Below are 8,797 nucleotides of genomic sequence, written 5' to 3' on the forward strand. Positions count from 1 at the left end.
ATATACCTACATACCCCCAAACGATTAGATATGGAGCCAAAACCCTAATTGCACCACCGTAACTTTCTGTATCCACAAGATCCCATCTTGGGGCCTGTTCCGGAGCTCCGCTGGAGGGGGCATCAATCATGGAGGGCTTCTACATCAACACCATAGCCTCTCCGATGAAGTGTGAATATTTTACCTCAGACCTTCGGGTCCATAGTTATTAGCTAGATGGCTTCTTCTCTCTTTTTGGATCTCAATACAAAGTTCTCCCCCTCTCTTGCAGAGATCTATTCGATGTAATCTTCTTTTGTGGTGTGTTTGTTGAGACCGATGCATTGTGGGTTTATGATCAAGTTTATCTATGAACAATATTTGAATCTTCTCTGAATTCTTTTATGTTTGATTTCTTATCTTTGCAAGTCTCTTCGAATTATCAGTTTGGTTTGGCCTACTAGATTGATATTTCTTGCAATGGGAGAAGTGCTTAGCTTTGGGTTCAATCTTGCGGTGTCCTTTCCCAGTGACAGTAGGGGCAGCAAGGCACGTATTGTATTGTTTCCATCGAGGATAACAAGATGGTTTTTTTTATCATATTGCATGAATTTATCCCTCTACATCATGTCATCTTGCTTAAGGCGTTACTCTGTTCTTATGAACTTAATACTCTAGATGCATGCTGGATAGCGGTCGATGTGTGGAGTAATAGTAGTAGATGCAGGCAGGAGTCGGTCTACTTGTCTCGGACGTGATGCCTATATACATGATCATACCTAGATATTATCATAACTATGCTCAATTCTGTCAATTGCTCAACAGTAATTCGTTCACCCACCGTAAAATACCTATGCTCTTGAGAGAAGCCACTAGTGAAACCTATGGCCCCCGGGTCTATCTTCATCATATTAATCTTCCAATACTTAGTCATTTCCATTGCTTTTATTTTACTTTGCATCTTCATCATAAAAATACCAAAAATATTATCTTATCATATCTATCAGATCTAACTCTAGTAAGTGACTGTGTAGGGATTGACAACCCCTTATCGCGTTGGTTGCGAGGATTTATTTGTTTTGTGTAGGTGCGAGGGACTCGCGTGTAGCCTCCTACTGGATTGATACCTTGGTTCTCAAAAACTAAGGGAAATACTTACGCTACTTTGCTGCACCACCCTTTCCTCTTCAAGGGAAAACCAACGCAAGTGCTCAAGAAGTAGCAAGAAGGATTTCTGGCGCCGTTGCCGGGGAGGTTCGCGCAAGTCAAGATTTGACTCCCGACAACGAGCCATTTCTGGCGCCGTTGCCGGGGAGGTCTACGCAAAAGTTAATATACCAAGTACCCATCACAAACTCTTATCTCCTGCATCACATTATTTGTCATTTGCCTCTCATTTTCCTCTCCCCCACTTCACCCTTGCCGTTTTATTCGCCCTCTCTCTCTCTCTCTCTCTCTCTCTCTCTCTCTCTCTCTCTCTCTCTATCCTCCCTCTCTTTCCCGTTCGCTTATTTTCCGTTTGCTTGCTGTTATGGCTAGTACCTTATCTTCTCGGTTGTCTCCCGAGAATGAAGTTCTAATTTTTAAGCAAAGGGAGGGAGAAAATCTAAAAGACGCTTGGTATAGAATTTGCAGTGCTCAAAATAGATCTACCAGGAAGCAATCTACTTCCGTTCTTCTTTGCAATTTTTATGTAGGCGTTACTCCTTGGCACAAATATATCCTTGATACCATTACTGAAGGGAACTTCTTGGGTAGCCATACTTTTGATTCTTACAATGCTATGATAGATTTTTTTGGCTCACCACCTCTTTTGGTTAATGGAACTATGTTAACTTTGGAGCATGTAATGCAAAAACTTGAAATTATTGAAAATAAAGTTGCTACCGTTGAGTTAGTTGAAAATTTCGATAAAAAGATCCACAACCAAATTACCCAATATGGATCTAAAGTAGGAGTAACTTTGAAAAATATTAAAGAGAAGGAACCTATAGTTAATGAAAGAATAAATCATGATTCCACTAGAATCGATAAACTTGAGGGTATCATTACCCACTTGGGAACCGCTTTTTCTTCCGTAAAGAATACTCCAAGTCCTCCGACTAAAATTGCCAAGCTTATGTATGTTCCTAAAAATAAAGGTGAATCCTCTAGCAAAGAAACTGCGGATCTCAAATCTATAAGTGTTCATCCTGATCTTTTTGCTATCATTGAGGAACCATTTGCTGCTAATGATTTTTTTGATCTTGTGCCTAAAAGTTTGATGATCAATAAAAATAAAGAAATTCCTAAGGACGGTAGATGCCTCATTGAAGAATTACCTACCAAAGATGGCAACACCTAGATCTATCCTTGCTTTTTATGCCTAGCTAGGGGCGTTAAATAATAGCGCTTGTTGGGAGGCACCCCAATTTTATTTTTATTCCTTGCTTTTTGCTCCTGTTTAGTAATAAATAAATTATCTAGCCTCTGTTTTGGTTGCGTTTTTTGTGTTTAATTAGTGCTTGTACCAAGTAGAACCGTTGGGAAGACTTGGGGAAAGTCTTGTTAATCTTGCTGTAAAAAACAGAAACTTTAGCACTCACGACAACTGCTGTAATTTTTATTTGGAAAGTGCTATTTAGTTAATTATTTTTGCAGATTATTAATAGATAAATTACTCACGTGCATCAATTTATTTTAGAATTTTTGGGGTTCCAGATCTTGCGCTAGCTACAGATTACTTCAGACTGTTCTGTTTTTCACAGATTCTGTTTTTCGTGTGTTGTTTGCTTATTTTGATGAATCTATGGCGAGTAAAATAGTTTATAAACCATAGAGAAGTTGTAACAAAGTAGGTTTAACACCAATATAAATAAATAATGAGTTCATTACAGTACCTTGAAGTGGTATTTTGTTTTCTTTCGCTAACGGAGCTCATGAGATTTTCTTCTTCAAGTTTTGTGTTGTGAAGTTTTCAAGTTTTGGGTAAAGATTTGATGGATTATAGAACAAGGAGTGGCAAGAGCCTAAGCTTGGGGATGCCCATGGCACCCCCAAGATAATATAAGGACACCTAAAAGACAAAGCTTGGGGATGCCCCGGAAGGCATCCCCTCTTTCGTCTACTTCTATCGGTAACATTACTTGGAGCTATATTTTTATTCACCACATGATATGTGTTTTGCTTGGAGCGTCTTGTATGATTTGAGTCTTTATTTGTTAGTTTACCACAATCATATTTGCTTTACACACCTTTTGAGAGAGACACACATGACTCGGAAAGTATTAGAATACTCTATGTGCTTCACTTATATCTTTTGAGTTATATAGTTTTGCTCTAGTGCTTCACTTATATCTTTTAGAGCACGGTGGTGGATTTGTTTTATAGAAACTATTGATCTCTCATGCCTCAGTTAGATTATTTTGAGAGTCTTAAATAGCATGGTAATTTGCTTAAATAATCCTTATATGCTAGGTATACAAGATTAATAATAAAATTCTCTTATGAGTGTGTTGAATACTATGAGAAGTTTGATGCTTGATAATTGTTTTGAGATATGGATATGGTGATATTAGAGTCATGCTAGTTGAGTAGTTGTGAATTTGAGAAATAATCATGTTAAAGTTTGTGATTCCTGTAGCATGCACGTATGTTGAACCGTTATGTGATGAAGTCGGAGCATGATTTATTTATTGATTGTCTTCCTTATGAGTGGCGTCCGGGGACGAGCGATGGTATTTTCATACCAATCTATCCCCCTAGGAGCATGCGCGTAATACTTTGCTTTGATAACTTGTAGATTTTTACAATAAGTATATGAGTTCTTTATGACTAATGTTGAGTCCATGGATTATGCGCACTCTCACCCTTCCATCCTTGCTAGCCTCTCTAATACCATGCACCTTTCACCGGTATCATACACCCACCATATTCCTTCCTCAAAACAGCCACCATACCTACCTATCATGGAATTTCCATAGCCATTCTGAGATATATTTCCATGCAACTTTCCACCGTTCCGTTTATCATGACACACTTCATCATTGTCATATTGCTTTGCATGATCATGTAGTTGACATTGTATTTGTGGCGAAGTCACCGTTCATAATTCTTTCATACATGTCACTCATGAGTCATTGCATATCCCGGTACACCACCGGAGGCATTCATATAGAGTCATATCTTGTTCTAAGTATCAAGTTGTAATTCTTGAGTTGTAAGAAAATAAAAGTGTGATGATCATCATTATTAGAGCATTGTCCCAAGTGAGGAAAGGATGATGGAGACTATGATTCCCCCACAAGTCGGGATGAGACTCCGGACGAAAAAAAGAGGCCAAAAAAAGAGAGAAAAGGCCCAAATACAAAAATGAGAGAAAAAGGGAGAAGGGACAATGCTACTATCCTCTAACCACACTTGTGCTTCAAAGTAGCACCATGATCTTCATAGTAGAGAGTCTCCTTTGTTATCACTTTCATATACTAGTGGGAAATTTTCATTATAGAACTTGGCTTCGTGAGTAAGCAAGTTGGATGCCCACCCACTTAGTTTCTTTTTGAGCTTTCATATACTTATAGCTCTAGTGCATCCGTTGCATGGCAATCCCTACTCACTCACATTGATATCTATTGATGGGCATCTCCATAGCCCATTGATACGCCTAGTTAATGTGAGACTATCTTCTCCTTTTTTGTCTCCTCCACAACCACCATTCTATTCCACCTAAAGTGCTATGTCCATGGCTCACGCTCATGTATTGCGTGAAGATTGAAAAAGTTTTGAGAATGTCAAAAGTATGAAACAATTGCTTGGCTTGTTATCGGGGTTGTGCATGATTTAAATACTTTGTGTGGTGAAGATAGAGCATAGCCAGACTATATGATTTTGTAGGGATAACTTTCTTTGGCCATGTTATTTTGAAGAGACATAATTGCTTAGTTAGTATGCTTGAAGTATTATTATTTCTATGTCAATATTAAACTTTTGTCTTGAATCTTTCGGATCTGAATATTCATGCCACAATTAAGAAGAATTACATTGAAAATATGCCAAGTAGCATTCCACATCAAAACTTCTGTTATTATCATTTACCTACTCGAGGACGAGCAGGAATTAAGCTTGGGGATGCTTGATACGTCTCCAACGTATCTATAATTTTTGATTGCTCCATGCTATATTATCTACTATTTTGGACATTATTGGGCTTTATTATCCACTTTTATATTATTTTTGGGACTAACCTATTAACTGGAGGCCCAACCCAGAATTGTTGTTTTTTGCCTATTTTAGGGTTTCAAAGAAAAGGAATATCAAACGGAGTCCAAACGGAATAAAACCTTCGGGAACGTGATTTTCTCACCGAACATGATCCAGGACACTTGGACCCTACGTCAAGCAACCAACAGGGAAGCCACGAGGTAGGGGGGCGCCTACCCCCCCTCCAGGCGCGCTCTCCACCCTCGTGGGCCCCCTGTTGCTCCACCGACGTACTTCTTCCTCCTATATATACCTACGTACCCCCAAATGATCAGATACGGAGCCAAAACCCTAATTCCACCGCCGTAACTTTCTGTATCCACCAGATCCCATCTTGGGGCCTGTTCCGGAGCTCCGCCGGAGGGGGCATCAATCACGGAGGGCTTCTACATCAACACCATAGCCTCTCCGATGAAGTGTGAGTAGTTTACCTCAGAACTTCGGGTCCATAGTTATTAGCTAGATGGCTTCTTCTCTCTTTTTGGATCTCAATACAAAGTTCTCCCCCTATCTTGCAGAGATCTATTCGATGAAATATTCTTTTGCGGTGTGTTTGTTGAGACCGATGAATTGTGGGTTTATGATCATGTTTATCTATGAACAATATTTGAATCTTCTCTGAATTCTTTTATGTTTGATTGGTTATCTTTGCAAGTCTTTGAATTATCAGTTTGGTTTGGCCTACTAGATTGATCTTTCTTGCAATGGGAGAAGTGCTTAGCTTTGGTTTCAATCTTGCGGTGTCCTTTCCTAGTGACAGTAGGGGCAGCAAGGCACGTATTGTATTGTTGCCATCGAGGATAACAACATGGGTTTTTTTTATCATATTGCATTAAATTATCCCTCTACATCATATCATCTTGCTTAAGGCATTACTCTGTTCTTATGAACTTAATACTCTAGATGCATGCTGGATAGCGGTTGATGTGTGGAGTAATAGTAGTAGATGCAGGCAGGAGTCGGTCTACTTGTCTCGGACGTGATGCCTATATACATGATCATACCTAGATATTCTCATAACTATGCTCAATTCTGTCAATTGCTCAATAGTAATTTGTTCACCCACCGTAAAATACCCATGCTCTTGAGAGAAGCCACTAGTGAAACCTATGGCCCCCGGGTCTATCTTCATCATATTAATCTTCCAATACTTAGTTATTTCCATTGCTTTTATTTTACTTTGCATCTTTATCATAAAAATACTAAAAATATTATCTTATCATATCTATCAGATCTCACTCTCGTAAGTGAGCGTGTAGGGATTGACAACCCCTTATCGCGTTGGTTGCGAGGATTTATTTGTTTTGTGTAGGTGCGAGGGACTCGTACATAGCCTCCTACTGGATTGATACCTTGGTTCTCAAAAACTAAGGAAATACTTACGCTACTTTGCTGCACCACCCTTTCCTCTTCAAGGGAAAACCAACGCAAGTGCTCAAGAGGTAGCAGTCATCCGAGTAGTGTTCGTCACTATCATGCATGAATGAGTTTTGAAGAGTGATTTTTATTCCTTTTTCTTATCGGTTTGACTTCACAATGCAAAATCAATACAGCTGAAGGAAATTAATAAGGCAGTGGATGATGGTGGTCCTTCAGAACAACTCAAACAGAGGGTCTCTACAGATTCTACTCTGCCATCCTCCCAACAAGATTCGCAAGACAACACAAGGCTGGACAGTCAACATAGTTGTGTAGATGATAAGCACATCTCCCCTACTCCACCATCACAGGTGCTTGCTCTAACTTGGAACTGTTATATGTGGTTGCATGTTCCGTATGATGTCTAGTTTGTGTTGCTTCTAATTTTGTTGAATTGCATCTACGTAGCTTACAACTTATACCTACAACAATCACTTACCCAGAAGACACATTTAACTTGGGAGTGTGATGTAGATTGCATCTTGCATTGTCTTCTAGCTTGTACTGCTTCAAATTTCTTGAAATAGCACTCACGATGAGACACTTTTTACCTGATAGAGTGATATTGGTTGCATGTTCATATGGTGCCTCGCTTTCATTTCTTCTAATTTTGTTGAAATGCCTTCTGCTTAATGTTTTTCATACATATTCCATCCTCCTATCGTACATGTGAATATGCAATGCTGTGTTTTTTTGTATATATTCCATCCTCCTATCTTGTGCTTGCCTTACATCAAAGTAGTGTTCTTCTGTATCATGCATCAACCAGTTATGGAGAGCTAATTTTATTCATCTTCTTGTGGTTTTGAATTCAAAAGGCAATATCAAAAAAGAGGAAGGAATAGAGTAAGTTAGGGGATGTTGGTGGTCCTCCGGACTGACGCAAACAGAGAATCTCTAGATTTTCCACTTCTACTGCTACTGCAGTTGAAGTCCCAAGTCTACATGATGAGTTCATCTCCCATACTCCACCATCGCAGGTGCTTGCTCTAACTTGACAGTGCGATAATTGGTTTCATGTTGCATATGCTGTCTAGCCTGTATTTCTTCTATTTTGATTAAATTGCACATGCTGAGTTTATACGTTATACATGTGCATATGACATGCCTTTCTGTGTCTAGAATACACTGCATCTATCTACCATACCATGTTCTTACATAAAAGTACTGATGTCGTGTATCCCGCATCAGTCACTCATGATTGGACGCTTTTAACATGGCAGTTTGATAGTGGTTGCATCTTGCATTGATTTCTAGGTTGTATTGCTTCTAATTTTTCATAATGCCACTTATGACAAGACACTTTTAACTTGGCAGAGTGATATTGTTTGCATCTTTCATATGGTGTCTAGCTTGCATTACTTCTATTTTCTTGAAAATCCTTCTGCTTAGTTTACACATCATAGCTGTGAATATGTCATGCCATCCTATTTTTCTTACATATTCCATCCTCATACAGTTGTCTTACATCAAAGTATTGCTTGTCTATATCATGCACCAATGAGTTCTGAAGAGCGATTTTATTCTTTTGTGTTGTGGGTACAGCTTGACATGGCAAAGTCAAAAAAGAACAAGGAAAAGAATATAGTAGGAATGGTGTTACTTGGCGGGTGCAATGGGAAAGGACCTGCCCTCGAGATTCTGCTGGTACTTATAGTGCAGTAGAAGGTCCAAGTCCACCGACTAAATCTACAAACATAGTATCACCTGCGCCACCAGCTGCAGCATGCGCTTCAACTGTACCAGCATCTCAACGAGTTACTCGTTCGTTTGCTCCACAACTGGCCAGTTCCCAAGCTGCCTTCACACCTAACACTACTTCTGAAGCACTGCTAACACAACGGGACCTGGCAAGATTAGATGAACCTCATGAGCATCAACACCGAGTCAAGTTGCAGTTGCATGCTCCTTTATATGTACTCTCATAGTTTGATGTGCACTAACACTTTCCATATATGTTGTTAAACTAGCACCACGACGCAAGCAGAAACAGACATCAGGGATAATGCTTGACAGATTAACAAAATCTAAAGGAGGAAGAATGGAGATCCATTTTGAGGCAGGTTTAAAAAGCCCATGTGATGCTATAGAGTCAGCCAAGTTAGTATCAGAGGCAGTCGTTAGGTGCCATGCATGTATCCTCCCAACATGGATCCAATAC

The sequence above is a fragment of the Triticum dicoccoides genome, chromosome 5A, assembly GCF_002162155.2.
Source record: "Triticum dicoccoides isolate Atlit2015 ecotype Zavitan chromosome 5A, WEW_v2.0, whole genome shotgun sequence".
Classification (NCBI taxonomy): Eukaryota; Viridiplantae; Streptophyta; class Magnoliopsida; order Poales; family Poaceae; genus Triticum; species Triticum dicoccoides.